Source organism: Rana temporaria, chromosome 7 (assembly GCF_905171775.1).
Source record: "Rana temporaria chromosome 7, aRanTem1.1, whole genome shotgun sequence".
In the NCBI taxonomy this organism is placed as follows: domain Eukaryota; kingdom Metazoa; phylum Chordata; class Amphibia; order Anura; family Ranidae; genus Rana; species Rana temporaria.
The window spans coordinates 121,583,279-121,595,316 of NC_053495.1; positions in this window are offsets into that span (position 1 = coordinate 121,583,279).

Consider the following 12,038-nt stretch of genomic DNA (forward strand, 5'->3'; position numbering starts at 1 on the left):
ATAAAACACAAAAATGTATGTAAAAAATATGTATTACACATAAAACTGTAAAAAATTAAAAACAAATGAGCCAAACCCAAAATTCAAAACAGAAGTTATTAACGACAGGGCGTCTGTTGCAGTGAAGAAGGGCCGAAAACCTTAACCAGTTTCACGGACTAGGACGCTTCTTCAGGAGGGATATCTGTATGACAAATAATACAATACAATAAACTATACTAACGAGTATGGGATAAATAGCTCAATCTCTGTATTTGCGGACAATACTAAGCTAAGCAGGGCAATAACTTCTCCGCAGGATGTGGAAAACCTTACAAGAAGCTCTGAACAAATTTATGTGGTGGGCAACTACATGCCAAATGAGGTTTAATGTAGAACATTTAAAATAATGTTTTTGGGTGGCAAAAATATAATTGCAATCTACTCACTGGGGGTAGAACCTCTGGGGGAATCTAGGATGGAAAAGGACCTGGGGTCCGAGTAGATAGACAGGCTCAGCAATGGCATGCAATGCCAAGCTGCTGCAATCAAAGCAAATATTGGAATGAGATAAAACGATAATTTTTGCACTCTACAAGACTCTGGTCCGGCCTCACCTGGAGTATGCTGTCCAATTCTGGGCACAAGTCCTCAGGAAGGATGTGCTGGGACTGGAGCGAGTCCAGAGAAGAACAACAAAAATAATAAAGGGACTGGAGGACCTTAGTTATGACTAAAGGTTCTGAGCACTGAACTTATTCTCTCTGGAGAAGAGACGCTCGAGAGGGGATACCATACCATACTGGTGACCCCACAATAGGGATAAAACTTTTCTGTGAAAACGATTTTTATAAGAACATTTACTAAAATTAGAAGAAAAGTGGTTTAACCTTAAACTGCATAGAGCGTTATTTACTGTAAAAGCAGTAAGGATGTGGAATTCTTTTCCACAGGCAGTGGTTTCAGCAGGGAGCATCGATAATTTCAAAAACTATTTGATAAGCACCTGAACGACCACAACATACAGGGACATACAATGTAAAGCCTCGTACACACGACATCAAACAAACTTTCCCTTGGATTTTTGTCCGAAGGGAGTTTTCCGGTCACACCCATAGCATACACACGCTCTGACTTTTTCGGCAACAATCACGAATGTAGTGACGTTTCAACGTACTGATGAGAGTTTAAAAGAGGAAGTTCAATTCTCGGGCATCACCCTTTGGGCTCCTTCTGCTAATCGAGAGTTAGTAGAGGTTTCGTCTGTGTGCATTCGCAATTTTCAGTTTTGTGCAATTTTGTTTGTTTCTGAACGTCCGTTAGTCAAGCAGAGATGTTGCACAATGGGGTTGTGCTAACTTGACCCACAAAAAAATATAGAAATATGTTTGATTCATATAACCAAAATACACTAATCCAAAGTAGACATTTGTTTTTACTCCGTCAGTATCACCAGCAAAGCAGCTTTTAGTATTATCCATGGGCGTCCGCTGAATTTTTTTCAGAGCGGGGGGCGCTTCGGGTGTTAAAAGTGCCCCCCCATGTTAAAATGTAAAAACATCCCACTGTGCCCTCTGCATCTTTCAATATCTTTGTCACTACTGTGTACCCCCTCTCCACAACTGCACCTCTGGACCCCTTTACATTACACAGCACCCCACAGCTCTGGACCCCTTTACATTACACAGCACCCTGCATCACTGAACCCCTTTACATTACACAGCACCCTGCATCTCTGCACCCCTTTACATTACACAGCACCCTGCATCATTGGACCCCTTTACATTACACAGCACCCTGCATCACTGGACCCCTTTACATTACACAGCACCCTGCATCACTGCACCCCTTTACATTACACAGCACCCTGCATCACTGCACCCCTTTACAATACACAGCACCCTGCATCACTGAACCCCTTTACATTACACAGCACCCTGCACCACTGGATCCCTTTACATTACACAGCACCCTGCATCACTGGACCCCTTTACATTACACAGCACCCTGCATCACTGGACCCCTTTACATTACACAGCACCCTGCACCACTGGATCCCTTACATTACACATAACCCTGCATCACTGGACCCCTTTACATTACACAGCACCCTGCACCACTGGATCCCTTACATTACACAGAACCCTGCATCAATGGACCCCTTTACATTCCATTCTGTATAACCAGTCTGCACATTGATAGATTGAAATTTTGCCAGTTTAGCAGAAATTTTAATCTATCTATGATGGCCTAAGTACACCAGTCTCTGGGTTTAATAATATCTTCAAATCTTCTGAAAGGGGCGTTCCACTTAGGTGTAGAAATTCACTTTGAACTTCACCTTATTTCCAGAACTCTCATTATGTATTAGATGTTCAAAGAATAAGATGAAAGAACATCTAATAGCTATAAAGAGTAATGGAAATAAGCTGGAGTACAAAGTGAATTACCTGAAGGGACTGGCATTTAGGAGGTTAAAACAGGCAGGGAAGAAATTAGATATCACCTCCTCACTGCCTGTCAAATGTCTCTGAAAAGCGACCTGAGTTTTGATCACTTTTCAGTGGAGTGGCAGTGCCTGCTAAGGGGGGGGGGGGGGTCAAGCAAACTGAAAAAATGCTGGAAAAAAAACTGATGCAGCCACTCTATCCCATCGAATGCAGCCACTGTGCCCCATCAAATGCAGCCACTGTGCCCCGTCAAATGCAGCCACTGTGCCCCGTCAAATGCAGCCACTGTGCCCGTCAAATGCAGCCGTTGTGCCCATCAAATGCAGCCGTTGTGCCCATCAAATGCAGCCGCTGTGCCCATCAAATGCAGCCGCTGTGACACCCCCTCCGAACACGGACACCTAAATATGGGGTGGGCACGGTGGCCATGGATAGATTCATGCAAGGCAGGAATCTATCAATTTTACATATAGGGGGTGGCATGATGAAGGGGGCAGCGTCTGTGCACTCTTAATGGACTGGCCACCACTGCACTGGTGTGCTGGCCGTTTTCCATAGCCACAGTCCCTCAGACTTCTTTTAGGTTGTGCATTTTTGCTGAATTTTCTGGAACTGCACCAAAGATGCAGCATGTAGGACTTTATGTGCACTAGCCTAGTGCTGTGCAGAGGGGGGGGGGGGGCAGGAAGGGAGGGAGGAGAAGCTCACTTGTCACTTACTTGGTGGCAATGGACAGTCCCAGGAGGCTCACTTTTTTTTTTTTTTCTAAGGCTGTGGATGCCGACCGACCGAGCAGACTGCTCTGTTTTAACTTTCCCGCCCACATGTCTTCTTCACAGACAACACACATTCTGCCAGAAGTGTGGGTGGGGAAAGAGTAGATCCAGGCACCCAGCCTCTCAGAGCTTTGTGTGGAGGAGGGAGGGGCTGGGCTGAACTCACAGACACACAGAGACTGTCAGCCCTGAACAGAGCTCATCGCTGCAGTACTGAATCCGGCCACCCGAGCTGCCGTTCTCAGCCAGTTCAGCGGGAGCGGAGTGAATGTATTGTAACACACACACACTGACAGACTGCAGACATGAATGATCATGGCAGTGACACTCTTTTACGATCCCGGGGGGGGTAAAACGACCCCCCTTGCCCTATAGAGTGGACGCCCATGGTATTATCACATTATAAATAAGAAGAGAATGTGCGCTGTTTTTCTTGATTTCAGAACTTGCCGCGTCACGAATGTGCTCTTTCAAATACGATCGCTAGTTTTACCAGACAGAACGCTTCCGGATGGTCTTTGCTTCTGAGCATGCGCGTTTGTACTTTGTACAAAAGTCCGATTGCTTGCTGTACACATGGTCGGACTAGGCACCATCGGACTCTTGTTGATGTAAAGTTTGTCCGTTTGCAGACCGAACCTTTTGTCTGAAACCCGATTATGTCCGATGGAGCGTACACACGGTCGGACTATTTTAAAAACCTGCTCATTTTGAAGTTTGTTGGCAAAAAGTCTGACCGTGTGTATGGGCCTTAATACTGACATAAAATCACACACATAGGTTGGACTTGATGGACTTTTTCAACCCCAGATGAAGTACTATTGTAACGAAACATGTCGGGAAGGACTGCTGTCGTCATTGCTACCCTGATTTTATGAGCTCGTTTTTATCACTGCAATATGTGAGTTTCTTTCTTTTATACGGAATTATGCTATGTGCACTCCAATTTCTTCTTTTACATTGGGATATCTGATGTGCCGTCTCTGGGATTTGCTGTAAATCATCACCTGGTGTGAACCCCTGGATTTCCCTGCCTGAGGTTTTATCAATGATTCCTGGCTTTGAGACATCTGTGATATATCCTCCAAAGTGTATCGTTTTTACAAGCTTGATTGGCCTAGTGGGTATATGCCCTTCTGGGTCCATTCTATCCGGTAAGCCCCCTATCATAAGTGGTGGTGGATCTTCTGTCTAGCAATCACCGTTGGATTTTGTTTATTCACCTATTCACTGGATTTCTAATATATGAACTTTGTCTTTATGAACAGTTTTTATTCACTTTTATTTTTCTGGCTCCGTCCAGATTTTTGTCACCAGTAACCATTTATTGGAGGTTTATGGACTATTATTAGTGGTAACACTATCCATTTTCACATGTGGTGTTGTATATTCATTTTGTTTATTTATTTATGAATTCCTCATAAGAAATTCAATCATTCCTAGCGCTACACTTTTTCCAAAATTCTGTTATACACTGTTGAGCCTTGTACACACAATAAGATTTTACAACAACCGAACGCCCGTTTTTTGTTGCATGCTAGTCTCATGTCGAAAGTGAAGAGGTTACTCACCATACAAAAATTCTTGTACGACAGAATACAACTTCAGAAGTGACTTAAAGGGGTTGTAAAGGTATTTTTTTTTCACCTTAATGTATTCTATGCATTAAGGTGAAAAAAGGTTAGATGATGCCGCCCCTCCCCCCCGAGCCCCCGTTTTACTTACCTGACCCTTCGAATGTCCCGCGCTCGCCCCCGTCATCCTCCTTGAGTCGACCTTGAGGACCTCATGCTCCTCTTGGAAGAAAATAAACAACCTATTGCTGATCCCAATCCTCTCATCAATCCACCTATTCCTACTATAAATAAATTTAAACTGAAATCCCAGCGCTTCCCAGATCTCATTAGTAACCCCAATATATGGGCATTCCTTGTAACCACTATCAATGACCTAAAAAACTAGACATTAATCCTTTAAACCACAATATTTCTAAAGAACAGCGACTAGCAATTAATTACCTACAAGGCCATCCTGACCTTGAAATCAAGGCATCAGACAAAGGTGGAAATATAGTGCTAATGACTAAACCTAATTATGAAAAGATGGTGATGAAAATACTTCAAAATAAAGATTGGTATCGATGGATCCACCCCACCAAAATTACCCAATTTAAGGATGAATTTCTAGTCATCTTAGCGTCGGCCTACCAGAATGGTTTGATTAATCAGGATCTATATAATTACTTAAACACACGATACCCAAAAACGCCTACACTATACGCGTTACCCAAGATCCACAAAAATCCTAAATGCCCACCAGGAAGACCTATAATCTCCGGTATGGGATCACTTACAGAAAACGCCAGTCGTTATGTGGATTCGATCCTTATGCCACATGTTTTGGCACTACCATCCTATACAAGAGATACACTTGATCTTTTGAAACAAATCGAGGATATGGTCGTGCCTCGAGATGCCCTGCTCGTGACCCTGTATGTGGAAGCCCTCTACTCCAGTATTCCTCACGAGCAGGGCATCTTGACAGCACAGGCATTCCTCAATGAGCAAGATCACCATCTATGGAAACGTAATGAGTTCATCATTGAACTTTTGCGTTTCATACTCACCCGTAATTTTTTTGTTTTCAAAGAGTCCCACTACCTCCAGGTACAGGGCGTTGCAATGGGCACCTGCTGTGCCCCTGCCTACGCGAACCTGTACCTGGGGGGGTGGGAACGATTTATTTTTTCCAATTAAGTATTGACCATTTATACCAAATTTGTGGCCAATTGGTTACGATACAACGATGATGTGTTCATAATCTGGACAGGGTCACTGGTTCTACTACACGAGTTCATAGAAGCACTAAACACCAACAGCTACAACCTTAAATTCACTTACACCAGTGCACAAGAAAAAGTAACTTTTTTGGACTTAAACATCCTCAAAGATGATAAAGGTCGCTTAACGTCGACCCTTTACAGAAAGGAGACAGCAGGCAATACCCTGCTACACGCAGACAGCGCCCATCCAGCAAATTTGTTTTGCAGTATACCTTACGCGCAATACTTGCGTTTGCGCAAAAACTGCACCCTGACCACCGACTTCATTGAACAAGCAAACCTGCTCAAACTGCGTCTCCTTAATAGGGGCTACAGTAAAACTCTATTACGCAAAGCCTTTAATAAAGCTTTTCGCAAACCTTGTTCAACCTTACTTTACAAACAAAAAGAAAACCCGATTTCTCAACCGGTTAGATTCATCACAAGGTTTTCTGGCCATCACCATGACTTACGTACCATACTAACAAACAATTGGACGTTACTTACTAATGACCCCATTCTCAAAAAAGTACATCGGTTCCAAACCCGATATAACATTTAAGAGGTCTAGATCATTACGGGACCAACTCACGTCAAGCCATTATGTACCTAGTTCCAAACGGTCAACATCCACCAATGGCATTACCCGTTGTGGCCACTGCTCATTTTGTCCATGGATCACCGAAGGCACTACTTTCACCTTACCAAATGGGGAAATTTTAACACCAAACTTCCAAGTCGATTGTAATACGCAGGGAGTGATTTATTTGATGACATGTCAATGTCAAGCCTTTTATGTCGGGAAAACCATCAGGAAATTTAAAGCTAGGATTCGCGATCATGTATATCATTCGGCAGAAGGCAAAATGTTGACCTCAGTAAGCAGGCATCTAGATTTGTATCACAGCTTTAATAACAAAGTGGTCTCTTTTATTGCCCTAGCAGTAGTCCCCATCAATCAACGGGGGGCAATTGGGAGAAATTAATCCTGCAAAAGGAAACATTGTGGATAGAACGTCTCAATGCCCTTTGTGCCCCTGGCCTCAACGAGGCACAGTCGTACAAACCTTTTTTATAACCATTCCCCTTTAAATGTCGCTACCCCTATTCCCCCTCTCATTCCCTTCCTTTAGCCCCCCCTTCCTCTTTTTTGTTCTTCTCCTTGCCCCATATTAGTTTAATTTGTGCATATAGGTGGCCAAAAAACTTTTGATTGACCTACTGGATACATATTTTATATACTATACGAGCCTTATTATAACTATATTGTTCAAATTTATATATATTGTTATATATATATATGTTAAAATCTTTGATTAAACTTTTAGGTACACGCTTCGATCATGCTATGTGGACCACCACTACAATTGACGTTCTGGTGTTTCCACATTGATACGATTTACGAAAGATTACTATACAAACCTTGTTTATTATTATTATTCTTTTCACTATCATCAATGTAATTTCATTATTTTCTAATTTTATTATCTTTATTGCTTACACAATAATCTTGCATGGTGTTTTGATTTAAAATCTCATAATAATCATACTCTCTGCTACGTTAATATAATGAATTCATCCCTTTCCTTATCTTGTCCCCCATTCCCTCTCCTGCCCCGTTCTCTAAGGTATTATTAAAAGTAAATTTGTAATGTGTACTTATATCTTAACTGCCATAGATGCAGTCGTATTGATCCCTGCACACACCTGAGCAATCAACGTTGCCAACTCTCCCCAGATGTCTTTTTCTCTCTTTTGTATTCTTTACTCTTCTTTCCCTCCCCCTCTTTTTCATTTTCATGTATTATTTTTTCTCCCCTGTACTTTTTCCTTTTCCCTTCCCTCCTCCTCCCCTGTATCTATGCTTCTCCTATGGTCAATGGTCATCCGAGGAGATATTTCTCTCCCCTGAGTATATTGGCGGCCGCGCATCACATATCTCCATCCTGGAGTTATGTAATCGCACCACTAGATGGAGTCTTCCGTCTAGTAGCGATACCTCTCATGCAGTGCGTCGCTCCTCATCCTTGCGACGGCCACGCATGAGAGGTTAGACGCGGCTGCTGCGGATGACGTCACACGTACGCGCCGTGTTGAACGTCCTCTCCGCTGTGAGCAGGGTACTATTTAAACCCGTGTTTACCTCACACGAGTTGCTGCAGTCTCTCGGGAGACTTGCGGAGGAACTTGCCGCCATTACCACTACCCAGGTACGCTGCCCTATTACCAATTAGTTGCGCTCTTTAATCCTAACACACTACCTATTTCTTATAGTAAAGTGTATGTCTTTTTGTCTGTTTTACCAGGTTAATTTTTGCCTTAACAGCCCCTGTAGGCTGATATCCAGGCATGTTTACCCGGTGTACTTGATACCCTATTTACTAGGGATCTTAATAATCTTTCTGATATTCGGTGGGATTCTTTATTATCCCTCCTTCCCCCCCAGGCATTATCATCCTCCATTGAAGGTATGCTTATCACTATTACTTAACTACTTTTGTTTCCTTACTCTATTATACTTTATCTATAAAATACTACCCTAAACAATTATTCAATTTTATTACTCTCTAGACTTATTGCCCTCATCCAGGGTTTTTACTATTTGCTTAAACGTCCAGCAGCCCGGACATAGCTAACCTTTTTGTGCTGGGAAATTCCTTTTTCTATGCCCAGTGTCTACATTAAATGGATTATTACCCTTGCTCCTAACACTATCTGTGATTATCTTTCCCATTCATTCAGTTCAATACATTTTTGCCTCATCTTTAATATTTCCCTATTTTCTTGCATATATTATTATTCTTTATCCCTGCTCCCTTTATACTTCTGAGTGAATGCTCTACGTTTGATTATACCATCTCCCCCTTTTTTTTTATATATTTTTTTGTTCCCAAATTTTTCCTCCCCCCCTTCTCTTCACCTCTCCCCTACGTGTTCATTTTTCTTTTCCCTCTGTTCCCATCCTTTCTCTCCTTCCCCCCCCCCCCCTTTTTTCCTTTTTCCCATTCCCTCTCCCTTCTACTTTTCATTTCCTTCATCTTTTTTCTGCCCTTGCCCTCTCCCTCTCTTCCCCTTTTCCTTTTCTCTTTCCCTTCTTCATGCCACATTCATTTTTCCCTCTCCTTTTTCTCCCCTTACCATATCTGGGGCTTAGCATTGTTTTTTCTTTGCTTGCTTATGTGTGTGTTTTCCACATGATACCCATTGTTTAAACTAATTTTCGTTTCGATTTTATGTACTTTTTTGTTTTCTATATGTTTGTCGAATGTTGTCCTACAGCCAACCATACTGAGACTCCGCGAGGAAGCGATGTATGATAGCGCGGAACCGGTCGAGTCAACTAACCGTGCAAGTCATACCACCGCAGACATTCTTTGCCTGCACCTCCACAACTACACAGGACCATTATCACTATTTGTATCCATAGGTTGCCTTTCGTTTTTGAAAGTCTACAACCATAATTTTTATATTTTGTTATCTGTTACTATTCTTGTGATTTTGTCTAGAGAGGCTTGCTAAGTTTTCAAGTTGGTTCACCAGATAGTCTTGCTGCGAATGGCAATCTCATTTTATTATGTATTATAATTTTCCTTTTATGTCTTAATAAACCAAAAACTTTTTAGAGAAAATTATTCTCTGTATTGACTATATTTTGACCAACCAATTGTGCCTAAAAAGTCCAATCAACTCGCCCCCAGTTACTTCCTTTATCAGCCTTTAGTTTAATTTGGTGCTAAAAGTATTATTTTTTGGTTTATGGTGGTGAAATCATTTGAGGAGAGAGACTAGGATAATTATCTGGAGATCTAATGGTGAGACTGTGACCCATTTGGATGGCCAAACAATATCCCGAATCGCTTACTGACCTTTATTCATTTAGAGGTCACTTGCAGCTATGGTGAGTGGCCACTTCTCACACTGGTGGTGGCAATCAGTGTTTTGTTGGGACACCAACTTTCAGATATAAGAAGCTCACATTTTCATGATGTGGGATCATCATGGCTAATCTATGGACTTTATTTATGGGATTTTTTGTAGTAGTTTTATGTTGAGGTTGGAATAGCGCCAATCCCTTCTTTGTTTCAATGTTTCACAGATTGTATATTTGCCCCTAACCATATTGCAGTTATTTTATTCGTCACCCTTCTCCTCTTCTTCTTTTTCATTTTCTTCATCTTTTTCTTCTTAGTTTTATTATTATAGTTCGATTATAGACAACACAATGCTACATTGGCAATTCAGAATGATACGGAAGATAAGCTTTATATGGATGCAGTGTTTTAACCTGAACTACATTTTGCTCAGATCTTCATAATGATTACTGAGTTTATATGCTTTGATTGTAACCCCCAGGGCTGCCTCCAAATTATTACAGCTTAATAACCCTGAAATAGGACTTGTTTACCAATGACAGGTAAAATTAACTGGAGAGTATGTTCACCCCAGAGAAATAAAATTAGAAGCTCAGCAGTTTCCGTGTCTGGGAAAACATCATATAAGCAGGAACATCGTGAGTTAAAATAATCATGCCTTCTGCTTCAGTTTTCTCTTAAACCATATAACCTATAGCTGGTATCTGTATACTGAAAATTATGTTGCTTAATTCTTATTCAAAACTCTATAGACCAAAGCTTTATATGTTTTATATATACAGTGTTGCTGGACTGAGTGTTCACTATTAATTTTTTGTTGCACAGGGTGTCCCAAACGTCTGGATCCATATGCAAAAATGTATTTCAAAGTTTAATTACAGTATCAATGCTCAGCTCACATTGATAGCCTTATGCCCTGTACACACAATCGGAATTTCCGATGGGATAAAATCCGATGGAATTTTCTGTCGGAATTCCTTTCAAGCTGTCTTGCATACACACTGTCAGACCAAATTCCGACCGTCCAAAATGCGGTGACGTAAAACACTACAACGAGCCGAGAAAAATAAAGTTCAATGCTTCTGAGCATGCATCGACTTGATTCTGAGCATGCATGTTTTTTTCTTCGTCAGAGTTCCACACAGACGATCTGAATTTTGTTGAACACAAGAACATGGAATATTTCTTCATGTTGCAGAACTGATGTTGTTACATGCATTGCTCTTTTAGAGCAATGATTGTACTGGGCTGATTTTGATAGACTGCTGATTTCAGATGACCACAAAAAATTAAATCACGTGGTGTTAGGTCAGGAAACCTTGAAAAGCATTCAGCTGGAGCCTTCTTCTTATTCGCCTTTTTGGAAAAGTTTGATTTAACAAAATCCTCACAGCAATAGCAAAGTGTGGTGGGGCAATATTTTTCTAAAAAAGCTAATTTTATGCAAATAAATGTCATATAATTGATAGAAAAGAAGAAATTGAAAATAGGGTGCAATTAATGTCACCAAAGGTATAAGCATGTGCTTATACCCGCCGCATCCTTACCAACCACTGATGTCACATGGCCCATTCACTTAGATGGTGGGGAATCCCTGGCCATGTATGCAAATGCAGAGATTAGTAGAGGGGTTACATCATTGCCTAAATATGGCCCAATGGTCATAAAGTCATAAAAAAATTGCACAAATATGGCCATGGCTATATACAGGCAGTGATGTTACCACTATCCATTCATTCAGCTAGTGGCAGCATCAGGATCAATGTGATCTGGGTCATCAGGTTTTTTCAGCATGTGACAAACTGATATTGCTGAATAAAGGACTAAAATGTGCCCCTCCAAAGAAACTTAACAAGTTTCAAACATATATGGATATACACCAATATGTACGCAGAGTAAATATCAAACAATACTTTGCTGGTTTGCCCAATACAGATAGAAGTGCAGTTCAACACACTTCTCATCACACAGGTTTAGCTAATGCCTCAACTTGGAATCCACCTGGAGTGTTGGCCCCTTCTTTCAGGCCTAGTACACACAAGAGGATTTATCCGCGGATACGGTCCAGCGGACCGTTTCCGCGGATAAATCCTCTCGAGGATTTCCACGGATTTGGATCCGATGGAGTGTACTCACCATC